The sequence below is a fragment of the Falco peregrinus genome, chromosome 6, assembly GCF_023634155.1.
Source record: "Falco peregrinus isolate bFalPer1 chromosome 6, bFalPer1.pri, whole genome shotgun sequence".
Taxonomy (NCBI): Eukaryota; Metazoa; Chordata; class Aves; order Falconiformes; family Falconidae; genus Falco; species Falco peregrinus.
In genome coordinates, this window is record NC_073726.1 from 43,828,270 (window position 1) to 43,855,768 (window position 27,499).

A 27,499-nucleotide genomic window follows, 5' to 3' on the forward strand; every position below is an offset into this window, starting at 1 on the left:
CACCGTGCAGGCAAGGACAAGCAGGGGATCACAGCCATGGGGAGGCAGGTGTGGAGGTGAACAACAGGAGAGACTCAATGGCAGCCTGGATGTAGCTCCATGGACTCAGAGCCAACAGGGTGGTCAAGGCTAAAGCGAGAAGCAAGAAGGGTTCGAGGCAGCAGCGCTGACTATCACACAGTTCATTTTATTTTGCACCCTGTTTTCAGGCGATCATGGTGGTGATTTTTCTAGCTGTAAAAAGCTCCTGACATTCCCAGAGCATAGCACATGTCAGAAAGGAGAGACTGAAGCCACGGACGGTGCCAGCATGCCTCCTCTGCCCCACCCCGATGCAGCAGGCTGCTCTGCTGAAGTGCACCCAGCCAACTCCAGCAACCTGGGGAACAGCCTGGTCCTGATTCAGCAAGATCTTATGGCCACAAGTAATAATAACCTGGTGCCCTGAAAAAGTGGTTCAGATGCCAAACCATGAAGTTATCAACTTACATTGCCTGCATCAAATTAAGATGCATAAAAAAGTACCCAATACTCAGAAGAGTTTTTCTCCTGCTCACTTTGTAATCTGCACATTTGGGTTTTTATCTGTTTCCTACTCAATCAGCAAACTGCTGAGAGGGCATGTTGTATAGCTACTTTTCAGAGTGGACTGCTGTCCTCCCTGTCGCACCAATGGAGGAAACAAGGGTGCCTCCTCCCACAACAACCCACTGACCGCTAGAAGAGATATATTATTTGCTTGACTGATTTTACTCCATTCCCTGCTAGCTCTGCACATCACACTACACTTCTGAATGAAGAAAATGTCAAGTGTCCTCCCTGATACACAGCATTGGATAGCATTTGGCTGCATGCAAATCACAGGAAAATTGAGGTGGGAGGCCAGTATTTGATCTTCATCCTCATGTCAAACATATTTGCCAGTCAGGATCACCCAGTATTTTTAAATGCAGGTCAACTTAGATCAGTAGCTTACCAGTAAAGAAGCAAAAATGAGCAGAAAGCCTCCCACTTCCCTGCCACCAACAGTCTGCATTGTCAGTGACAATCATCCCCTGCTACCCACCACCAGCACACAGCCCTCTCCTCTTTGCCAGAGCGTTGCTTTTGACTGTCACCTCCATTTGTTCACAGTTCTCTGAATCGACAGATGCTTCAATCATACAACACACACTGTTAGTTCTATCTGACCAGAGAGAAAATAAACATACAAATACAAATAGCAAACCCCAAAAAGAACAAAAGCAGTTCTTCTTAGCTTGTGAACAACTGTGTGTCTCCAAGTAACAACCAAATAAGACATTCAGGTTCTCCTAGGAAGGATCTTTCCCTGCAGTAATATGCATTCCCAGGTCCAAGAACAATAATGTTTTTAATCCTCCACTTTCTCCTTATAAATGCACTGTAATAAATTACTAACTGCAAATAGACTACGTAAATTGACCAGTTCTAAATATGTGTCGTAGATTGCAGGGGGAAGAGTCTAGCAATTAACGAAGTAGAAAACTCTCAGTCATCGGTGAGAATTTAGTGGAAAATCAATTAAATCTGTAAATTTCACCACTTTGGGGGCAAAGATGAAACTAAGCCAAACCAGGATTGTCAGTTCCTTGGAAGTGGGAATAAGCACTCTTTCCTCTAACTCGTATTTTCTAACTTACACCAGTGTGATGTTGACATGGCTTTTAGTATAACTCCCTCCTCCCCAGACTGTAATCTCAAATAAACTGTTCAGGTTTTTATGTGATCTCTTATCTGGCAAAAGGCAGATTTCACCAACACATACAGAATAGGGTGTTTCAAGAGAGTGATGCTGGAACCTGAATGAGCACACTAATGTCTAAAACTTTCTCTGAACAGACAAAGGAATAGTAGGCAGCACTTTGTGAGAGACACAACATGATATGAACTACAAAACATGAAGGGCTGCAAACACTTCACAGGGTATGAAAGCTGTTTTGCTTCTTTTAAAAGAAATAGAAGCAATGTTACTAAAACCAAATTCCTAACGGGGACAAAAGCTAGTGGTGTTTGAGGAAATAGGAGTTCAATTTCAAGTCCGAAAGTGAAATGTCACGTAAGGGATATATTGTGGGAATATTGTTTTTGAATGAGTGAACACTAAGTATGTAAATAAAAAATGAAGAAAACTTTTGAATGGGTGTGATCTATTTCTGAAAGAATAGTATTTTTTGGTCGAATGACTAATGTTGCTTGGTTTATTTCATTTTAGTAGTGAAAATCAAAAGGAAACATACAAACAAAAATAAATCTAAATGACACAGTATCACACATACATCTTATGTACACAGATGCAAATGCTCACCAACTTCTTTAATACACAAAAATCAAGCTAACCATTTCACAGATATTAAAAAAAATATCCTAAGCTATTTAATGCAAATTAAGTATTTCTGGTCATTGGCTAATTCTTTTACAAGCCACAGTTGCAAGACCAAACTTTTTGTTTTTCAGCAGATGAGGGGATGGCTGAAGGACTGCAACATTTTCCCACTGCTTGTACAGACACATACCTTTGCTGCAGTGTGGATGGTCCTATGAAGATAAGTTAAAGAAAACCTCAGTAACTGAAATAAGAGCTTTCTGGAAGCCTGCAAAAACTAACAGTGATTCCTTGACAAATATGAGAAATGTTCCATATAAGCTGTACCAACATATAAGACTAACTGTGCCTCATGGGATACAGCAGCTAACAGACAGCAACACCAAAAAAAAGCAGTTGCAGTACTGCCTTTTTATAGCTCTCCATCTAACCAGTCAGGTAAGTAATTGAAAATTAACTGTTTGGGCCTTTGAGTTTATAGCAGTTACCCTTTATTTATTTATTTTATCAGTTCTTTGACAGAAAAATGCACAGCATGCTTCAAAGGCAAGAAAGCTGCAGTGACTTAATTGACATCTACAGTAACCCACCATAACATGTCTGTGAAGATAAGCAGCAACATTAATAAAAAGTACATCTGTACCAAAATACGAAATATCCAGGCCTTCTAGTTATCCCAGATGAAGACTTTAACTTCTGAGGAACAGAAGATAGAATTCTTACATGACAGTTTAACTGTGTGCTTGGGGGCTCTAATTTTTAGGGTTTACAAGAAGTGTTGGGCTCCATTCTGTACACAAAGCTTTTACTTGCAACAGCAGTAGAAGCTAAGGGTACTGACAAATAATGAATCTGTGATCAAATCCTGAAATACAATTGCAAATATACCATCTGGCACTTAAGATTTGACTAAATGGGATTGATACAGCCCACCTGTTCTGTAGCAGTTTCATTATATAGAAGTTTCACCAAATTTCACATAGGAAGTATTAATCTGTGCAAGCATGAGCATGATCTAAAATAAGACAACTGCAGGCATACAACTTTAAAAATAAAGAACAGAATTTATCCATTAAGAGAATGAAATATAAATATATTTAGTGCTCTCAAAAGAGGAAAGAATTAAGTTAGTTTGGAACTTAAGCATGGAATTGGCCATATTCCATCTCTTCACCCTGTTTTCAGTGGACTTTATGCCAAAAAGCATGTAAAAGGTTTTGTCCCTATCAGATTGAGTAATGTCCTAAGATAACCTGACAATAAAGAAGAACAGGAATCTTCTGGACAATTCAATTAATGGTCTTACCCCAGGGTATTTCCAGACTACTGATATGTTATCAGCTCTTAAAAAGCTGGCAAACTTTTGTGATAGGAATGCTGAATTTGCTAGATATCTCTTACCAGAGTCTTCCTCTCATTTCCTAATGTAAAACAAAACTGCTACGGTGCTGCACAAAACATGGAGCAGAAATCAGTGACATTTAAATGACCTATGCAAGCTTATTAATTGTGGTCATGGTTTCAAAAATTAGTTTTTTAACCTACAGGTTCCAATTCTGCCATAGAGCTACAGGCATTTTCTATTAACTCCTGTAGGATTGCAAGATTATGCAAGTGTGGGAAATGTTTGTTTGTTAGTAATTAGTTATGTTTATCACACAAGAATATGAAGATATCAAGGTGAGATATCAATGAACATCACTGTTGCTCTAACAGAAACAGTATGACTTTAACTGGGGCTACTGATGGGAGACACAAAAACACTTGGTGCTGACACCCATCTAAGGCTAGATGGAGGAGGTGGGTTTGCACCAGCAAGCAGGTAATAGTGTACTGCACCATGGGCAGTGACTATGCTGTTTTGACAAAAATCTGTGAGGGACACCCTGCGTGAAGGGCAACAGTCTGTCAAAAGCAAACCCTATATAACTTTTCGATGACAGGTTTCACCATCTCCTCGATCTCCCCCTCTAGTTCCTCAGTGATGTATATGTACCTTGAAGGGTTATGTTTTCAGTAAAAACAATGTGCATGGTCTATTTTGTACAGGAGGGCACAAAGTAGTTGGGTCAGCTGCCTATGCTGCCCTGCTATATGGAATCTGGGACTGAGAACCCTTAGAGGGAGGGAAAGAGTGTGACGTCTCCACAGGCTATGCTCTATGAGCTGAACAAGCTCACATGGTGCCCTCTGCCTTTGCAGGGGAATCTCTTCTCTCCGGTATGTCACCCACCCAGAAGTGGCCGGCCGTGCAGTGTGGGGTTAGTTGCTGGTGTGGGGCACAGCAAGCTGGGACCCTGTAGCGTGAGGCAAGTTGGAAAACCCTGAAAGGATCAGGAACTTCCATGTGGTAAGGAGCAGATCTGCTGCCAACCCTCAGTAGTTGCAAAACCAGGAGAAACTGGAGGCTTGCATACTGTTTGCTTTACCATAGTGGCAGAAAATGCCAGCTCTGCAAGGACACAGAGTGACTGGTTTTCAAATGTGTTTTACCTACAGTTTTTCATATTTAATGAGATACCTGTTCCAGATTATTAATTTGTGTCCTAATGAAACCTATCTTATAAATTACATTTGGTGTACTTGAGTAGGGCATCAGATAAGAAAAAGATAAACCTCTGTTACCTCTGTTCCTTACCAACACAACCTTGTCAGATACACGGATTACAAAAAAAGCCTCTGACTTCCCAGTCTATCTTTTGTTACCAAGGAACACTTCTCAAGACACAAGTATGCTTGTTGGCTTGTTTAGTTTGATATATAGTCTCATCCAAGAAAAGAAGCATGAAACTGGTATTAGAAGAAACCAATGAACAGCATCAAATGCTCTGAGGTGTTGGACTTGAAGATGGCACAGAACAAGATTTTGTTTGTCACAACAGGAAGAACAGAGAACAAAACCACCAGAGACCAAGTGGAGAAAGTATGTGGCTTCTGTGACTCTGTAGTGCTACAAGGTGTCTGGAAGGTACCTACACTGCTCATTTTAAAATACTTTAAAAACCAGTCTAGACATACAGCAGCACAAATAGCTGGAACATTGCTCTGTAGTAGCCTTTGCCCTCCAACCAAACCAGAACACTTTCCTGCGTTTTCCTTTAAAAGTTCAGATTTCTACCATTCTTTGGCAGGGGTGGGAGGTGGGGGAGGAGGGCAATCATATAATTTCCAACTTTCATGGTTCTCTATTCATTGCTCACTTCAGTCTATGTCTGGTACTACAACACATGCCATTTACCTCATATGTGACTTCAGTCACATTCTTCATGTCCTCTCCAGCTACCCTTTAGTGACAGCATCAAGCTTCTCCTCTTGACTCCAATCAACTTCACACCAAGAGCAGTGCTGGTACAGGAAGGTAAGGGGTAGGGCTTGTGATCAGACCTGCGGCAGGCACTGAAGCCTTGGGCTTTTATCAGAAGCTGCTGCTAGGAGAAAGGGCTTCGGCTCCATGTCACCCAGCTGGCTGAGGACAAGAGATGAGCTATCTTGGGTACTGACATCCAGAAGTTCCCCTGCAATTCTCCTGAGCTTATTAAAATAACGTTTCTAAAAGACTACCAAGTAGCATTTCATACAAGCAGAACGAGACCTGTGCTGGACTGCTTCAGCATTCAAAATTGCCATTGACAGCAATGGACACCTGCAGTACCTCCACTGAGGCTTTTCCCAGCAGGTTCATCACAATGGAGATGCGATAATCAGTGATGCATAAGTTACCAGGAAGGATCAGGTGGGTTAGTGCTACAATTCCTCTTCAACATTCATCTCTAAGAGATGTAGGAATGCTCACGGAAAAGTAGGAAAAGCTTGTCAAAATGACACAGCCTTGGTTTTGGCACTCTACTGAAGTCATTCTTATTCGCAAATTCTCCTTTTTACTGACACAAATACCTAGATCCAAGATCCTTAGTTAGGTTCCTAGATTTGAAAAGGAAGAGATTCTACCTTTTAAAGGGTAATTTTTAAAAATCAACTCAAGACTGTCTTGTTTTCCTCAACAGGGGCAGTTTGGATGATTCATTATATAATACCATGTGATTGAAACTGTCCACCACCAAATCACAAATGATGTCTCTTTACCAGAAATAATAATAAATGTATTATCAGTAGGTAAGAAATTAAATAGATTGCATTAAGATTGCTAAAGCACATTTATGAAATACTGGAACTGAGGGTCTAATTCCTGTATGCAGTTAGATTCACAGGGGAATTTAAAGAGTAATACTATTTATTAATAATTATTGGTATAATTCCCTTATTATGATGATCAAGGAAGCTTTAAAACACTTACTTGAAAGAGGTAACAATCATCTGGGCACTGATCCAGCAAAGCACTTAAAAAAGTTAATTTTCTTCATGAAAATAACCAACTGGATTTGAACACAACTGACACACTTAGGGTAAGATAATCCAGGCTTTGTTAAGCTTACAGTGGGAATATCAAGTAGAAGCATTATGAAAGTAATCCATGAAATCCTGCCAGAACTTTGCCTCAGTATTACACCATTATCACACATTCTTCAAGGGGCTAATTTCTTCTGGAAGACTACCAAGTAAAAAGAAGAAATTTTATAGGAACTAATCAGGGGCGGGGAAATCCATTGCAGACCCAAGCACGCTTAAAACCAATATGTAAACAAATAGCTAGATGACCACAAAATCCATATCTGGCCAAGATTCAAGTGTCTGACCTGAAGCCACACCCTGAACCAGGTCTTCCACATCTGATTCTGAAACACATTTTCTTCTTTACTCACATTCTTTAATAAGCAGCTGCACAGGCTCCTTCAGAGACAAAGACTTGAGCTAGGTATCTGAGTGTTCAGTTGCAATTTATACAAAAAAAAGAAACACAGGAACAGATTTTATTAAACATCTTGGTGATGTTTACCTTTGGAGTGGGTAGGAGCTGATCACAGTAGTTCTGGACAAACTAAGCCTCTGTAGTCTTTCTGGAAGGCATCCTGCCTGCATCTGGCCCCAGTCCCTTTTATCTTACCTGATGCAGGGAGGCTGCCTCTAAGGTTGCGAGCTTGTCATAGCTTGTCCAGAGTCCCAAAAGCTATCTAGCCATCTACTTAAAGAAAGCAGTGCACCTCTTCAGAGTCCCCTATGGAAATCTGTTCTCTTTTTACCAAAGACTTTTTTCATCACATTGAAAATTTTAAAAAAATAATCATGGTATTCAGCCTGAAATGTATACAAGGCTTTTTGGAAGCATGTTTCTTCCTTTTTTTTTCCACTAACCATGAAAAAAGTAGTGGTCAAGGTATAGTACCTTTGAATTTCTGTAATATAATTTAGACTGGATTTAGCTGCAGCAGAATGAATTCTAAAGAATCCAAACTGATCTTCAGCAGTTTCTAAGGACAACATCAATTATTTGCTGTCTACTTATACTACAACATCTGATCATGCTCTCCTTTTTTACTTTTTGCTCTTATTTCAGACCAATATTATACTCTGTATATACATTTAAAGTATTTCATTTTATACATAGAGTCCAATAAATTCATCACCAGTATCTGGTAATACAACTTCTGCCTATGCCTCTTGGCTGTGACTTGCCCTATGCTGGACAGAGAGTTCTTGTAAATGAATTCAGCGCAATAAGGAATGAAACATAAGATGAAGAGTTTCACATAAAATCACACTGCAAATGCTCTGTCCACATTCCACACACTTTTATAACCTACCGAATTCTCAGTCTGGGTTCCTACCTCTCCTCCTGTCCCTGAGCAACCAGTAAACACTAGGTTCTACTCCAGCACACACAGCATTCAGGGAGACACCCATTTCCCATCTCTCCATCCACAGCCCACTTATAAAACACACGTTTTTTAATTAACCTTCACAACTACCTTTATGCTTAGATTACTACTGTTCCTAAAGTAATGTCAATGGGTTTCAACATTACATACTTAAAACCTTTCATTTCAAACCATACCACTTCCCTCGGCCACATGGAACACGCAAAGCAACCAGAACAAAAGGACATCGTATTCAGGAGTCAAGAAACTAGGAGAAGATGTAAAAGCCATTTTATCATTTGCATGTCGCATGACATTTCAACTCTATTAAATATAGCTCAGCACCAGAAAATAAAATTGCAAATATCATTAGCTGTATTAAATTATATTTGAGCTACTGAAAAGACAGTGCACTGATGGTGGAATGTAAATGGATGGCCTGACACATTCAGGATGAAGGTTAATCCTAGGGGTTTCGGAAATCAAATGGAATAAAAAGTAAAAAATCCCCACACCACCACTGAAGAGCATTTCATTAATTATACGCACCTCTACATAGCTCCCAAACTTGAGGCAAATCCTTTACAAAGAAAGATAGGGTGACAGTCTACATTATAAAGTTTTATCTGTATGCCACGTGGTGCAGGACTGTGCAGAGATACTTGGCCAGCTCTGGAAGCAACAGCAGTACAGCTGTGCCCACTCTGCTGGGCGAGAGGCATACCTGATATAGTTGCTGCACTGCTATTATACCTAACAGTCCTTCCTGCATCTGTGCTAGTGGCACAAGCACATCAGACATCTCTAACATGCCATGGCATTGCATAGACTGGCTCATACAATACAAACTATAACTGAACAGAATGGGAACTGAGCATGGAACAGCTGTTACAAAAGACAAGTGCTGCAGCAATTCTATCCGATGTAGGATTTTCCATATTTCATGACTATGTTGACATTATATCACAGAATCATAGAATCATTTAGGTTGGAAAAGACCCTTAAGATCATCAAGTCCAACAGTTAACCAAGGACTGCCAAGTCGACCGCTAAACCATGACCTAAGCACCGCATCTATGTATTTTTTAAACACCTCCAGGGAGAGTGATTCCACCCCCCCTCCCTGGACAGCCTGTTCCAATACTTGACCACCCTTTCAGTGAAGAAATTCTTTCTAATATCCAATCTAAACCTCCCCTAGTGCAACCTGAGGCTGTTTTTTCTTGTCCTATTGTTTGATACCTGGGAGAAGAGACCTACCCCCACTGGCCTACAACCTCCTTTCAGGTAGTTGTAGAGGGCGGTAAGGTCTCCCTTGAGCCTCCTCCTCTCCAGGCTAAACAACCCTATGCCACACTCCAGCTATGTCCCAATTTGAGATGAGACCTGAATGGTAATTTCTCTTTACTGCCTTTTCTCCTCCCCGTCTCCTCTCAAGGTCCTCTTTTCAGGTGAAGGCTGGAAAGAAGCTGTGTTGTATTTAAGGAGATCCTCTAGCATAAAAGCCTAGCAGATGAGGGCTGTTGGTGTGTGCATGCACCCCAAGATTAGAATTTTGGGGTGTACCACAGATGGCACATGTACTGCAGGCATCCAGAGCTTAACTTCATCTACTCCAACATAAAAGCAGCAAGTAGGAGACCAGAGAAAAAAAAAAGTCAGCATTTCCTTAATGAACACCTTTGTCTGCAACCTTTTCTGAGCTTATGCCCTTAAACACAAAGAAATGTATCCCTCTTACCCTCTCTCAGGGAATAATCATTGACCATTCCTTGGAATTTTAACCTCTTTAGATAGAATACACTGTAGTGATGACTTCAATTAATATTATTAAGTAAAATATTTTTTTATTTTATTCATTTTAAATTACTTTTTAAATAATTTCAATACTATGTAACTTCTTTTTTAGTATTATTTGGAAGATTAAGTGGAACTTTATACACAGATGGTCAACTTCTGTTGACCATATTGTAGTTCTTCAGTTTTACCCTCCTTGGAAGTATTTAATCTGCAAAATGAACTGTCCTAATCAACTAATTACTTGGCAAAATAATTAGCTTGTGTGTCAAAACATTTCTCTAAAATGCCTACCTATTCATATTTCCAAACATATTGTCTAACCTTTTCCATACTTTATATGATTTAAATGTTCATTTTTATTGTATATTGAACAAATTTTTTCCTGAGTTGTCTAACACAACCTCTAGCTCTCTGCAGTGATTGCTACTGAAAGAAAGCAACACACAGTACTATTCAAATTAATATTCCCAGTGTACCGTTCCTTTCACTTGATAATGCTCAAATTTGTCTGCCTTTATGCTGCCAATTGATTTACCTATGTCGCCATCTTTGCTCTATTTCTTTGCATTTCATTCAAATTATTCCTATTTTTATTAAAGCTAATTCCTGTTTAGATGTAGTATCAGCTTTTCCGTGTCCTGCACCTTACCACAAACCATCTACTAAGCTGTCACACACCCTGGTGACTTAAGGAGGACAAGAGCAGGCCAGTGGCAGTTGTGTCTCCCCACACTGGAAACCTACATCTCTGACTGCCTGTCAGAAGCCAAGTTGAACAAACTTTACAGCACTCTGAAAGGCTGTCTTGTTCACTCTGCCTGCAAAAGGTGCATTATTTGATTTTTGTTTTCTACTTTTCTTTGTTCTAGTTAGTTTGATGCTGAAGGCCATTCCAGGTTTTATAAAGCAAGACTTCTGAATTAATATTATGCTTGGTTTTTAGAAATTATTTATAACATTCAAATCCTCTTGTCACAATACAGTAAGTAAATACATTGGTATTAATGAAAATATGAACATAAATTACTGTGACTCTGCACTGAAATCTAGGGTTTTTTAAATGGTCTTCTGGAGTGACATGCTTACCATATTTCAGTGAGCACTAATGCTAATCTGTTCAAAGACCAGAGAAAAAGATTTTTGAAGCTGAAAGTTAGACTGGTGTCAAGGAACAAAACCAAAAGAATGGTTCATAGCTAATAATTCTAAAGATAAAGTATGAAGAAAAATAGCTTTAGCTGCATTAAGCATAATGTATAAAGACTTTCAATTTCCCACACATTCTCATCTCAGAGGCATCTTATCTCTCCAACTGCATATTTGTTGAATTCAGTAATTACATATACTTGAAAATAGAAATATGAATGGTCAAATTAAAAAAAAAGTAATGCATTGTTCTGCAACCAACAGATGCAATGAAACACGATTTCCTACAGTCTTGAGTCCTACTTCACACACGCTCCTTAACCAAAATAATTTCAGCTTCTCTCCTACCACATGTACTTCCTGATGTCTCTTCTGGGCAGGAGACAGCACCTGCTGTGCTTAGCCTGGAGGTATGTATATGTCGATTCCTGTCAAGGAGAATATGTAACAGCTTTCCACTCAGTTGGGCACTGATTTAAGTTTTTCCTCTTTAGTGAGCCACAGCCATCGTGAAACTTGTAAGAACTTAATTATCTTCAGGACTCGCTAAAGACTTCCCATGTGGCAGGAGCAAGATCAGCAGTTCAAACCCTGATGCAGAGGACTGACAGACAGAAAGTGATTGCACTATCCTTGTTTCCTTAGGAAAGAGTAAAATGTTATACCAAATTAAAGCTCCATTACATTAGTGGTACTGGTAACACAGGGTCCATGAAAATTTCAACAGCTAATTAAATTTATTGAGGAATATAACATTAATGACTGGCACAATATAATTAAATATACATTAAAAGTATAATTTAAAATGTATATTTTGAAACTGATATGTACCCTACACACTACCATTGTTATATATAACGTGTGTAAGTATATGTAACTATGTATAAAGCGTGAAATAAAACCCCCAAAGTATTTGAATTGTATTTATGATTTTTTTTAACTGTAGGCCCTCCACATAACAGAAACCAACCTAAATGGCTGATGAGATACTTTTAATCCTTGCACAGCTCCAAGGCTCAGCAGTTTGAGCACGAACTGACAGTGGTTGCTGCCACAACTACAATTAAACCAGGCAGAGCAAGGAGCTGGGGTGGTCCACAAGCCAGCTTTGATAGCCATTCTATTAGCTACTTGGTAATGAGTCTCTTCACAGGTTTTACTTCTTCCTTAAATGTTACCATTAATATAAACAACCTTTACTCTGTATTGAAGGCAAAGGCCTAACAGGATTGATGTCTCATCACCCTACTGCTGTCTCTTCCATGCCTTCCCCAAGGGTGGACTGGCTTTCACCTGAATCTCAAGTCTCTGAAATCCTTTTTAAGACCCAGAGTTGCTTAAATATTTTCTTCCTAAAACCCACATGACTGTTCATTCCTTTCTTAGTCATATCCCTGAGGAATAACTAGTCCATGGTTTGGTTTGAGCACTCTGGACAAACAACTCTCCTTTGTTTGCTTCACTTGGCTTCCAGTGAGGGAAAACCTCTGAAAAGCCCTCTTGACACCCTCCTGGTCTCTGTGGTCCTCATGGGAAATTTCCATATTCCCCTTCCCAGCCCCACTCTGAGAGGCGTCATTCAGACTTGAGCAGTACTGCTGGCAACCACCTGCTTGTTTTACCCTTAAAGTCATGCACAGTTTGATTGCTCCTGTCACAATTTCCCAGATGCAGTTTGGCTATTACATGCAAATGCCTCCTATGAAATGAATATGCGAAGCTAAATGAAAGCTTCCTGTCAAAACAGAGGTTGTGATAAAAATGCTGTTCCCAGAACCAGCACTGAGTTCAAACAGGCATATTCCAGCATGCACAAACATCACTCTGGAAAGTATGGGTTTCCATTGTTCTATAAAACAAGGGATAGAAGGCTCAGAAATACACAGGTTAGATCCCACACCTTAAATATGATTCTCAAAAGAATTTTTGTGAGAATTGTTTATCAAGAGGGAATTAACTGAGAGCAAGCTAATGCAGCTCAGTAACGTACTCTAATAACTCACACGTGGTCTACTAAAGCACCTAAATCGATACTCATTTAGAAGAATATTTTCATCTTCAAGCTCTGTCATGAAACAGAAGGAGGAACATTTTCAAGATGCAGTCTGGTCCATGCCCATAAAGCAATGTGCTGGCATCTGCTGTCATTTTCTCTTTTCCCTATGCTGACCTGGTAGAAAGATGGTGTAGCTTGTGGACTCGTCATCATCAGTGTTCATGGCCGTGATTTTTATCACAGGAAAGGTACTCAGTGCTTATAGGATTACTGCATTAGGCATTTTTTTGTTGGGGATACGAACAGGCTGGTAGGAAACAATAAGAACTGTAAGAGGCATACGCGGTGAAAGACCTCATACTTTCAGCCTTTTCTGCCTTCTTTAGGCAAGCCTAAGGGAAAAAAATAACTGTTTGTGGGAGGGACAAGAAAGATCCTGCTAAAATCCTGATCCTAATGTTAGGTTAATAAGCATTGGATTTCAATGGAAGCAATTACTCCAGAAGGAAGCAAATCGCAAGAGAGAGAAAAATGAGCTAAGAAAAATGGCGTAGTACAAAAAGAACAACAAAACAAAAAATCCCAACAGAAAAACAGAGATAGGAAACACTTGTACATCTAGATCAGTTTGTATCCCACAGCAGTATACGTACATCTTCTTGCACAATTTCATACTTTGAATATCTATTTTTGACAGAGCAGTAGAAATAAATGTAAGTTTCAAAATGAAGTTATCTTTAGTAAAAATACACAGTCCCTGCAGACCACTGCCCCTCATGCATCTGCAGAGAAAAGACCACTTCTAACAACATTTCTCTGGCCAAGCAGATTTTCTTTGCCACTACTCAGATGAAAAATGTGTCCAGCTCTCCAGAAATGCTCTGCAGTTAGAGTCTCTGGTGACTCTTGGCAGACTCAAACCTATCAAGAATATCAAACAATCCAGCCAACACAAGTCTCACCTACAGCTGTAGAAGCCACCTTTGTGACCCATTAACTATCCCATAGCTGATCTCCTGGGAGAACAAACAGCAGACCTGGCTGCTGCCAAAACAGTCTCACTGCTTTCCCATCAGCTGCCAACACGGTTCTTCTCACCAGGAGAGCAGCACAGAGCAGACAGCAGATGGCCTCTCTCCTGTCCACACATGATGCACATCCAGAAGCTGAACTCATAACACCATTTTTCAAACTAATATTAGATTCTTCTATGTTACTTCAGCAGAAGCACAGTGATTCCTAATCTGCAGAAGCAATCACTGAAATTGTAAAGTTGTGTTGGCATTTGCAATGCTCTACATTTAATGAAAGACGCCAATAAGTTTTTGAGAAACTTTCAAAGGTTAGAACAGTAGCTGACATATGCTGTATATCAGCCAAATACTTTACAGGAGATTACTGAGAAACTCTGAAGTTTATTCTGGACAGAAGAAAAAACAAAAAAATCAGCAAACCTACTGTATCCACTAGAGTAACTAAAATGGGTATCATCCAGAAGAGACCACAATTAAAATGTACCTTGCTTATGTATATGCACAAATATATGTATGTGTATAGACATGTAGATGTATGCAGATGACAGGAAAATGAGATAACGAACAGTTAGCAACACTGCTGTTTAAATTACCATGATTCAGGATTAACAGAGCACATGTAACTCAGCAATTTGTTATACCCCATCTGCAAAATCAGGTAGAGAGTAGTGAATCATTTATTATTCATATGTGGATCAAATTTTTATCCAGCTCTCACTTACAAAGTAATATGGTACTGCTATCCTTTTTCAATTTTAGAATGGTATTATTTTAAAGAACTAGCATGAAATCTGATTTATAAAAAGGAGAGCTGCAGCCCAAAACGTGCTGAAGCAAACTCAGCAAGGACCAGGAAACCAGCTGAATGTGCACTTCTAGTGTGACATTTTAGCCATCCCTGAAGAGATAAGCAGGAGAATTATACACTAATACATAATTACCTTTAGAATTAATACTTAAGTTATGCTTTTGTATTTGATATATTTAGGATTATGTTAGCAAAGTTATTGTGACCATTCTGCATTTAGTCCTTGAATCAACACCTCAAATGGATGTTTAGGACTAAATTTAAGAACAATTTCTAGAGCAGTTATATAGTCACATTTCTGAAACTTGCCTCAGGCAAGACTTCAGCCTATCTGGTTTATTCAAAGGAAAGCTAAGATGAAATAGCACATTCCACAGATACCAGTAGACAGTAACAGATTTCATACTATCCATAATGTTTTAACATTTATTTCATTTTAAAATATATTTTAACACGGGCTGGGATTCATCCAACCTATCATTAAAAAAGTCTGTAATGTAAACATTAATCTCTGATCTCTTCATCTGGAGTCCCTTTAGAGTTAATGAGCATTTCTAATAGTGCAAGTATAAACACGTGGAGCATCTTACTGAGACATCTTTAAAAAAAACCCATGCAGTTCAAATTAATGTCTGTATCGGGAAAAGGTTCTGTGGTTTGCATTGTCTAGGAATTACTTTTGTCCTAAAAATCTATGAATAACTACTGCCTTGCATAATTCGTGGAAGCTCCAGTAAGCAATTTTTTGAAGAGTTAGTCTTTTTAATGAAAAACATACACTTTTCTTGATCCAAAGTGAAAAGCCACACATCCAAGACATCAGTCCTGCAAGGCCATTTGGTACACTCTGTTCTCATCCAATGAAGCAGGTGTAACAGTACTGAGGCATGTTAAGAAACTGCAGTGGTATCTACATTAAAACATGTTTGTAGCTGCAACCCCAAACTTAAAAAAAAAAATGTTGAAGGCACACAGTGCTACCTGCTTCACAGCAAAATGAGTTGAAGACAGAAATACACTTGAATTAGGCAATCTTAGTTGGACATACCTTGTCTTTTTACGGTCCCTATTGTGTCAACCACCAGAAGAAATTACAGCCCTGAACAAAATTTTCTGAACAGCAAAATGGTAAGATAAATTACCTGGGCTGTTGCAATGTATCAGTGTATCAATCAATAATGTCATCTCTGCAAATTTGCAGCAGTTTTAATTGATACTGCTGTGCATAGTTCTATTGTTTGAAAAAAATCTGTTGGCTTTCTTTAAAAGAAAAAAAATCTCAAAAGCACAATTAACTACACTGTTGGGAAAGATGGTGCATATCTAAAACAGCTCACAGGTGAAGACCTGTGAAAAAAGACCCATGAAGAAGACAACGCTATACATTTACATTTCTGCCACACTGGCTGTTCCATGAAGAGGAGCAGACCACTCCAACAATACATCTCAAAGGATAAGAATGTGGAGCAGCAGGAGCCAAGGCAGTTGAGTAATTCATCTCTCTTGAGAGGAGTTAAGACACGATTGCACTCTGTACTGGCTGGCACAAACTCTTCAACAACAATCTACTATGTGGAAAACAGACTGGCCTTTGTACTTTGTTTATGCTTTTCCCAAGAGCATCGCTCTTAAAATACTTCAGTAATTCAAAAATAAAGCCTCCAATACAAAAGGCAGCTGCAGAGTTACAGAAATTAATGTATAATAAGCAGAATGTATCCTGTGAAGGCCTTTTCAGAAAAATGTTGATTTGAACTGTTTCTACACATTCAAACATATTCAAAGTGAATTCTGCAAGACTGTTGAGAAGTATTTAGTTTGAAGCAACAGTTATATCCAAACACAGATCTAACTCTTCCATACTTTGGGGCACTGCAGTGCTTAATTTTAATGGGAATTGCATCATAGAAATACAACTATCTATAGAAAGCATTACCTTTGAATATCTGGATATTTAATCAACTTATAGCATATTTCAAAGAGCTTTCTTAGATGAAACTTATGCAGTAACTAACACAACACAAACACCATTGCTCCTGCTGAATACCTACCGAATGATATACTTGCCTCTCAACTTTCTCTTCAAATAGATGGGAGTCATTGCACTTGGTCATTTCACAGAACCATGTCTCTGAGCCAGACTGTGTGAGAGGCACACAGCAGGGACCTTGTGCCACTTGTCTGCAGCCAGAGAGAGCACTCCTCTGCTGCAGCTCAGCACAGCTCAGCATCTCTCCCAACCCTGAATGAGGCACAAACGACTGGCAGATCCTACACAAGGCTGTCTAATCCCATAAGGTCAGAGAGTAAAAGGGAGGCTGCAAAGTCATATTACAGATGCGCTGCCCTCCCCCCAGCCTTGCTGTCGTTTTACATGACAGGCACTGTTGAGAGATGGTGGTCAGAGCTATAAGCTTAGCATGTGGCCTGCTCCCTCTCCATGTCCCAGGAGATCAGGAGAGAGCCATGCAGGAGACAGCAGCTTACTCTCAGCTGCTTCCAGTGCTTTCCCCAGGGAAAAGTACTGGATGAGGCACTGCATGTATTACACCTGACCTGCAGGATTCCTGGAGCTACGCAGACACGGACCCACAGCACTACCTGATGGGCTTGTATGCAGGTGCCCTTTCCCAGCAGGAGAATAAGCAATGCTATCTGCCACTGCAGGGAAGTGCAGGCTCCGGCACTTCCACCTCCCACTCCTCAGTAAGGACCTTTGTCCTTCATTTTGCTTTTTTCCCAGCCCAAGCATAAAAGTAATATTCATCTTTACTGATGGCAGTTATAAATTAGAAACAGCAGGAGACTGTGGCCATTCTGAATGAAGACAAAAAGCATCAGGTATACCCAGCTGCTCCTGGAATCACAAGCTCATTCATACAGAACAATAAGCAGGGGAATGGTTCTTTAATAACAAAGGAACTGCATGTGCCATGCCAATTATGGGCTTATTGGTAAGGAAAGTATGACGACACATATATGGAAAATTGAGCATGAGGAATAGTGCAACAAAGGTAGCTTAAATCTTTCTCAAACAGAAAAGATGGATAAGAATCATTTGATGGACTTAATCTCAGATACAAAACAGGTTTTAGGAATGAAAGATCTGTCTCATGAACACTTGTCCTATGGAAAAAGATATAATAAGGTTTATTTATAAGCACAGAGGACAGAACCACTATGAAAGTCTGCTTATAGCAGCGTGCATTGCTACAGGTTTGAGAAGCACACTGTCCTGCATCACCACACAAGGCCAGCTACTAGCTCCATCAGATCTGGACAGGCCAGAGAGTTGGGCAGAGAGGAACCTAATGAAGTTCAACAAAGGCAAGTGTTCCTCCTAGGGAGAAAAACCCCATGCACTAGTACAGGCTAGCGGCTGACCTGATGGAAGACAGCTCTGCAGAGAAGGACCTGTGCAGTTCTGGGCTCCCCAGTCCAAAAGAGACAAGAAAGTACTGGAGCGGGCCCAGCGGAGGGCTATGAAGATGATTAAGGGACTGGAGCATCTGCCTTATGAGGAAAGGCCGAGAGAACTGGGCCTGTTTAGCTTGGAGAAGACCGAGAGGGGATCTTATCAATGCCTACAAATTTCTTAAGGGCAATATCAAGAGGATGGGGATGGTACCAGGCTCTTTTCAGTAGTGCCAAGCAACAGACCAAGGGGCAACAGGCACAAACTGAAACATAGGAAGTTCCATCTGAATATGAGGAAAAATTTCTTTACCTTGAGGGTGACAGAGCACTGGAACAGGCTGCCCAGAGAGATTGTGGAGTCTCCTTCTCCGGAGACATTCAAAACCTGCCTGGACACAATTCTGTGCAACCTGCTCTAGGTGAACCTGCTTTAGCAGGGGGTTGGACTAGATGATCTCCAGAGATCCCTTCCAACCCCAACCATTCTGTGATTCTCCGATTCTCTGATTCTGTGATAAATCAAGCTTCAAAGACTGAAATCATGCCTACAACATATGCCATTTTACTAGCATTGAGCAATATAGTATACAAAAAGTCATGTAATTTTAATTTGAAAACAGCCAAAACAGTCAGATAAATATTTGACTCTAGAATAATTAATTAAACAGTAAAATCAGAGATTTTGGGGTATTTTTCAGACAGGTTAGCCAGAAATTACTATGAAATTAATTCTGTTCTACTGTAATTTATTCATTAAATTAAAAGCAACTGAAGCAGTATGTAAAATAGAAATGCAAGGAGGTACTTCACAAAAAAAACCCCACCCAAAAAACAATGCATAAGAAGAATTAATGTTATGTGCTTATATTTCACAGATACCTTGGGTTCAGCACTACACAAACATTCAACAAAACAGTTTTTCAATGTATCAGTCAAAGACATAATAGTTCAGACTAAAAGAAAGATCTGAGCTAGAGATAGGTCAATACCTACAAGAGTCACTATAGCACTACTCTGAGCTGGTGCTTTCCTTGTCCAGCAGCAGAAAATTAATGAAATTATAGCAGGTAAAAGGTGCAGAAGTTGAACATGTCAGTAATAAATAACTTTAAGCCAAGGAATCATGTTTTGCCATTAGGAGCTGTGACTTCCTCTGGTCCTGTTCTACAACAGAATAGTGAATGTCACTTCAAGCGTTTAAAACCATATACTGAAAATTGTTTCCAAAATTCTATTAAAACATCTCTTGTTTATGTTCTTTCTTGAATGTTAGTCTTAGAAATATACATTAACTTCACACAATCTTTAAGTGATCTTTGAGGGGGTGGGGGGAATCACGCTCGCATACCCCTAAGGAAAATCTAAGCATACTCCTATAGGCAGCTAGATGGATTAGAAATCACTATGCCCAGTTGAGCTGCCACTGTTATTTCAACTGTCCATCCCACCAGACTAGCTTCATCAGAGGCACATAATGTTGCTTATTGCAGTGTAACATGACTTTATAGGTAGCCTAAAGTTAGTCTACCTTTCTATAGTGAATACAATCATCACTGAGCTATGGGCTTCCTATTGCCCAGCAATATGTTATCTACAGAGCCAAGTCAGGAAGGGCTTTAGCCTGCTCTAACCTGATCACCCGGTACCACCTCCCACATTTCAAACATATATACATTTTAGAACTCAATAGGTCATATCTAAATAGTCAATGAAAACATAGATCGGGTCCTATGTTTTTGTATTATATCTATAAAAAGATTATTTGGTGTGGCTTTCATGGCAGATGCAGTCTCAGAAGAACACACTACTCCAACCTTCAAACAGGAACCGACAGATATACATATAAAATATCAATTCAAACCAGACACGTATTTGAATCAACAAACCTTGCCAGTGGACCTAATGCTACAATGTTATACTTCAATATAGCTTACATTTAAAAACTAATCACGTTGCTGAGGCCAAAAGCACAATACTGCTTCTGTGCATTAATTCAGCATAAATTTCTGAATTAACACTGTTTTTACCACTTTTTCCATTGCATTGGGACTAATTATTTGCTACTAAGAAGCTCATATCTTTCACTTCATTACTTAAACATGGTAATAAATTATTTTTTTAAAACTGTATGTAAGAATTGAAAAAAGAAGTCACCAACCTCTAATAAGCTGGACTCTGTTACAATGCAGATCCAGAGGCAGTATCTAGAATTGAATAAAACCAGGGTTCAGTTATTTGCTCAACTCTCAATTTTTCAATTACCAATTCTGTTAGAATCTGTTATGCGTACTTTCATAACATTCTCTTACAATCAGCTTTTCCCAGATGTTTCCTGTAATTCATAAATATGTGGTTTTCCAGTTAGTCACTTTCTTGCATAAAGGTAAGGCATATTAAAAAAATCCTACCAAAATTAAACTTCAAAAGCAGCGTGAGCTTGTGTGGTTTTAGTTTTCCTGATTACTTGATATACAAGCTATTATAGACTGTCTTTAAAAATAAGCTTTGGTGCACATTTAGCTATTTTTAAAGTCATTAATACCTTGTCAGAAAAACTTGATTCTAGCACTCTCTCCTGCAATAGGTTACACGGAGATGCCTGCTCACATACACGCTGGTATACCATCATCAAACTCCTGCCTTATCTTTACACATTTCATTCTACTTTTACAGTATCTCTTCTGATCCCTCTTTATGTTTGTCTCTATCCAGAAAATTTTGGCATGCCCTTCCAGAATGATTCAAAACTCTTTACTCAACTTCAGCTTTGATTTCTTGCCAAACCTTCTCTAGTTCACAGCTGTAGATATTGTCAAACTACCTCCAAATCTCCATTTCCTCTCTTAGCACTTTGGCTGTAATATCCACTATATGTCCGTATCAGTGGATCCAAGATAGGAACTACATTACGGTGTCACTAGCAATTTTTCAAACATTTCCAAGATTTAGTGCAAAACAAACACATCATATAACACAGAGTACTCACTTCAGAAGTTGGCTACATAAACGAACAGATTTACAGCTCACTCCCATGCCTGTATTTCATTTTGTAACCGTACTTCATCCCTATTATACAAAAGATTTTTGTGTTAATAGCCAAATGGACAATGATTCAAGTATGTGAATGTGAGGAAAGGAATCTTTTAGATATATAAGATCCAATTGCTATTTCCATAGGTGACATAAAAGACCCAAGCATCCAGGCTCCAAAGCTATACTACTTTGCAGGTAGCTTAGTCAAGGTATGTGTGCTCGTTACTCTATTTTGCTTGTGCTCCGATTTACTGTAATGCAAAATCAGATCTTCCCTTTAGTGATTTGATGACCATTTACAAGATTGAAAATGTAATAATTTTTCATAAGGCTTCATTAAATTTTGTAATTCTACTTCTTTCCACACACTGCATGCCTGTGTAAAGAGGCACAACTTTCTCGTGGCACCTTATCTCCAGAAGTTTAATGTCACAGTCTTTTCACTGTGCTGAGAGGAGATGATGATCACTGTACTTCCAGCCCTTCTTTCTCTTATAAAGTAAGTGTACATGCCAAGATACTGGGGTTTAATCCTGCTGCTGCTGCTGACCTGGACAGAATATCAGAATATTCCCCATCTATAAAGAACATTTCTGTTATTTCTACCTCCTATTAAACTATCCTGAGTATTGGTGGACAAAAATAATTTGAACTAAACTTACAGAGCCATATACGCAAAAGGACTCACTTTGTCATGGCTACATTTCAGCTTTCATTCACTCCCTTGCCGAGTACATATTTGCATGGTCATAAGTCTTAGTAACTCTAAAAAGTGGTTTTCAAGCAACATATTTCTACCAGGTAGGAAGTTCTTGGGGTAACAAGTCACCGAGTACATGATCAGGATAACGCAATAATATATTCTGTCATTTTTCCAGCACTTAATATGAAGGTTGACTTGTTTGCTTCATAGTTTCTTACCTGGGGTGGAAAACAAACTAGAACACAGAAAAAACAACCTCAAGGTTCTGAATGGTTTTATGAAATCACAAGCATTTAAGGAATGCCAACTTCTCCTTACAGTTCTCTCAGTTAACGATGTATTTTTCTAAAGTAATGGCTTGAGAACTATTCCCTACTATATTCAGTGAAATATGCTAACAGTACTATACAATAGCCTTTCTCTAACTTTCTACATATTATTTTTCAACATCCATTTGTGTTACACCAAACTCTGCAATTGTTAATAACTTTACACTCATTTCTTTCAACTGAAGCTTATGACTGCTGTGCAATGTAGGAAGCAGAAAAAGGTTAAAGAAATCAACAGTCATTAATTTCGTCCTCAACAGGGCAACACTTGCTTAGAGATAAACTGTGGTAGCTGTTAACACCTTCCTTCCCTTTCATCAGTAACTCTGAATATTACCATTCCATCATTTGTATTTCACCTCTGGAAGTTTTAACTTCACCTTTAGTAACCAATGTATTATGGAAAAGCCTATCAAAATGAGACAGTTGCTAAAATAAAAAGATTGTGGACATTAGGGAACTGGAGATGCATTTTCCAAGTGTGAAATGCAGAGGGACTACAGAAAAACTACACGACATAGAACTGTGTTGTTCTGATTTAAAACAAAACACACGAGTATCTAGAGTGGTGCAGTTATCAGGGGAAAAGATGAAATACTCAAGAACAGTCTGGGAAACTGCATATTAAATATGTTTATTCTTGCAAGTTTTAAACAGAATATAAATCTTTCTTGCTTATATAGTCAGCCTAGGACCATCACAATTTTTAAACTAATCTGCTGAAAAATACAGTATACACAGACACAGGGTGAGAGGAGGGGTCCTTCTAGCTCAGTATATTGACCCAGACAATGGTGAACCGTTGGATGCTTATGGACAGAACACTGGAAACAGGATAAAGGATTCTTGCTCCGCTGTGCTCTACATGACTTAAATGAGAGAAAAAAACCACACGAGTAAAACCAAACACAGATTCACAGCGGTCTAAAAGTGAAAGAGCTCCGTAGGCCTGTGGCCTGCAAATAAGAGAGAGACAGGCCTATAAACAGAGTATTTTTCTCTCTTTTATCCTCTAGAAAGAGAATTTGTTGACAGCTATTAAAAAACCCCTTTCAACAAACCAGACAAGTACTGGCAGTTTGAATGTGCCCAGGCAATACCCAGGCCTGGAGTTCAGCGATTCCTGTCCTGTCCTGCTCCTCAGTGGCAGGTCACATTGCTCAGACAACTCACCACCCCGCACCTCCCTGCTTGCAGATGGAGAGAGATGCTCCAGCAGGATTCACTCCTGGTGACAAAATAAGCTGTCTTCCACAGACAACTCGGAACCTTCACAGTATACTCCTCTTTCATGTTCAAGCAATGACACTGGAAGTCATTATTTGTATCTATTGGTACCTGAATTGAACCATTGAGTCAGGTGGGAAAACAGTGGTACTTCCACAAGATTTTTTCATTTTATGAGGACGGAGAATATTTCATCAGGTGTTACAAAAATGCGATTTGATTATTTGATTATTTCAGCTCATAACATAATGAAGACAGATATTTTTTTCCAATTTTATTCCACTTTTCCCATTCACAGTGGGCTGTAAATGATAATGAAGTAATTTCCCTGAATCTCCATACATGAAAATTTATAGAAAACCACACAGAATTTTAGATCATTGCAGACCTAAATTCACTTCTTCAGCTTCAATCACAGTGTGAGGCAAGAGAGAGCGCTGCGATGAAAAAAAAATTACTGCTGAATTCAATAATGCCTAAGCCATCAAGAGTAGCTCTTGAAAAATGCCACTTTCAGTCTTTGCTGAGCAGAAGGACCCACCAGTTCAGCACCAGGCACTGGATGTGCACAGCAATGGCAAAAAAAGGCCATTATAAATGAACCCCCACTCAGAGAAATGCATTTTTGTAATACTTCTTATATATATGAAACCATTGTGGAGGACACTATAGGAGGAATATGTCATGCAAAACATCACCCATTGAAAAGAAACATGGGGAAAATAAGAACTTTACCAACTGAAAGACAATTACTTTATTTACATCAGAACAATACTTGTATATCTAGTATCTACTTAGGAATGGCTTCTGCATAAGATACAGTATGCAGAGTCCTGCATAAATAAAAAGTGCAGTGCTTTTTATCCATGACAAGGAGCTTAGATTTTCCAAGCTCCAAAGAGATATAAACCTGTTACCTATCTAGAGATATTAGGGTTCAATTGAAAATGAATATGCTAGTTTGCCACACTAAAAAAATGTCCTTAGTATCAACTGTTAGGTGAAGCATAAGCAGTTCAGAAAACTTTCTAAAGGCAGAAATTGCATTCAGATTTAAGTTCTGACTCAGAAGGTAAGGACTTCTGACATTTTTCTAGTAGCTTTTGTTAAAGCTGTTAGTGATAATTTGTCTCCTTTCCATAAAGCCTTTCTCTGAATTTTCACCTAATGCTTTTAAGTATCCATTTTCATGTTCCAATGTGTATGACCTTTCACACAAGTGCATCACCAAAAAAACCAAAAAAACCAACCATGCTTGAAAACTGCAAAAAAAATTATGCAGCTTAGCTCTTTACGAGACTATTGTAAAAGTCACACCAGCTTTCCTTAAGCTGTGATGTTAACCTAACCAAGCTCAATTGCTAGAAGCCAAGCTTAGACTCATTTAAAAAACAGGTGCATTCACAGTATGCACTGGTATAAAAGTCTGCACTGGCATAAAAAATTTCAGTTAATCAGATGCAAGCTCAATATTCGGAAACTCTTTCATTCCAAACTTCCTTCCCATTTCCAAGGATTATAAAAAAACACAACTGAACTTTTGCATAAACTATTAACTGTATGATCATGGAAAAATCACAAAGTTATCTACAACCCTAGAATAAAAACAAAGTGTAGCACAGCACAGGCACAAGAATATACTAGAGGCATCAGCCTATAAATACAAATCATAGTGTAAAGGAATGAGTCAGGTAAAACCAGTTCTAGTGGTAGCAAACAGAAAAACAAGTATAACGTAAAACTGAGAATCAATGAAGAAAGTGCAAGTAAGACAACTGTGCTAGAAAACTTGTAAAAATATCTCCAAGTGGATTTCTGAGGAGGCATTAAGGGAATTCCATCATTAGCATGAAACATACTATGCTAATTACTCATCATTACCTCGGTTGTTTGCCTCTCCAGTTCTCCTTGAGAAGTATTGACAGCACCAGCCTGCAGAATCAGAAGATGCTGAAAGGGTGAGTGCAACACCAGAGAAGAGATCAGGTACTAGAAAGTCCATGCCTTAACTGTATTATTAACTATAACAGTGGAGCTGGACTAATGTAACAGCTGTATTTTGATTAGAAAGTTAAGACTTCAGTAAAGCTAAAAATAAAGTCCTACCTCCACATATCACTCACTACTCCCTCTCCCCCTGTAACAAGACCACACAACCTGCAGCCCCAGGCTGAGCACCGGAGCCCTGCATCGATCACAGCTATTGCAACGGACAGAAAAAAACCTACAGCTACCAGCACTGAGTCACAAGATCAAGCAATTTTTAAAATTGCTTTGGTTAATCATGCCAACATCTCATCATCTTTTACTAGCCTCAGGCTGTTTCATTAGCTATTGAGGTCTGCAAACAGGGGAAACTAGATCTGTGAGCAGTGGAGACTTGCTCTTGCCTTCCTACAAGGGAGTCCATTGCAAACCCAGGCTGTAAACAAGGCAACTTCACAGTGCAAAAGAGAATACTGCCAGTGTGCTAAGAGCCTCTGCAATGCTTCCTCCCCATTTATTCTGGATTTAACTCATGGTCGGAGCTGGAGTCACTGCTTTCACAAGGAATTAAAATTTAGTATCATTAGTTATGCATTCATATTGGAGACATCACAAAGCAGAGACACAGATATGGCTCCTGCACTAGAAATTACAAAGGCTGTTATCCTGAAAAGATTTACATATAAGGAACTCTATTCATACAAGTAATCCTAAAGGACTGGGATCTTACTTTGCCTTTCTTCAGAAACTGAGCCTATATGAACAGCACACAGATAATGCCTCAACTTCCAATAGCCAGCCATTCATTTCATATCATTACTCTACCACTTAGCTGTAGTGTTGCTAACAGGATTTCCATTTATATTAATATATTATTAAAATAATACAGACAATTTGCATTTGAACAGCATATTGTCTAAAAATACAGCAGGAGATCCTCTCCATGTATTAGGAAATCTCTATCTTACCACTATCAGGCAACGATGTGACCCAGCATGGAGTATGAAATTCTGTTCAAAACCTCCTTCGTAATCCATTCTTTATGCAAGACAGAAATTGATTCTGGCAAGGCCAAGAAGATCTGCCTGTGGCAAGCTAAGTATACATATGAAATTCTGTTGCTATAAATATAAAAAAAAAGGAAAATCAAAGATGCTTGCTATTTGACAAAGACACAAAGAAAAAGATTCCTCTTTTTGATTAAACATCCCTTGGTTCTAGAGAATCTTCAGGTTGGTTTTGCTAGTGTTCCAGAAACCATGTGGTAGCATAAACTTTAGCTATGTAAATTACCGTCCTACCATACACTACAGCACTAGGAAACATTAAAAGTCCTTTATAACTGCCTCTGTGTGTGATACGTAGCTTTCCAGCAAATGTCTTAGCAGGTAACAGGTTAGCAGCACTCTAAACTGCAAGCCCCGTCATTTCTACGTTACTTCAATGCTGATCAAACATCAGAAAACCAAGAAAATAATCTGTTTCATAGCTACCCTCACCACCCACATACCACTTATTGACAGCTGGGCAATCAAATGCTTTTCTAAAATGACAGGGATATATAAATAGCAACCCATATTTTGAAGGAATTAGTAAATTTTATTCTGCACTCAACATCAAGAACTCTACGCCATTCATTGCTAAGTGAATTTTTCAAACTCTGACTTTACTGACCTTTGTGCATCTTTAAACTGCCTGTTCACTGAAGGACAAAACAAGATCATTAGTTGCTGGATTTCAGTGATCCAGGGAGCACATTTGGACAGCACATAGACTGCTTATACATTGAGCACTAGATGCAGTAGACTTAGTATCCCTGTTCTAGCTGTATCTGGGTTTGGTCCCAACCTCAAATGAGTCAGACTTGTGTGAATTAATGGATTTCATTTGCATAAGCAGGAACAGCCAAAAAGTGAGAACACC

The 27,499-nt window shown here is 39.0% G+C and overlaps 1 protein-coding gene across 1 annotated transcript in view; it reads right to left on the reverse strand.

Annotated features, from left to right (window-relative positions):
- CNTN1 (contactin 1) overlaps positions 1 to 27,499 on the reverse strand; it is a 244,612-nt gene that overhangs the window by 152,425 nt on the left and 64,688 nt on the right. Inside the window, exon 3 of the mRNA XM_055809008.1 lies at positions 20,457 to 20,502. The gene's annotated coding sequence lies outside the window, so the exon portion shown is untranslated. The remainder of the gene's footprint in view (positions 1 to 20,456; positions 20,503 to 27,499) is intronic.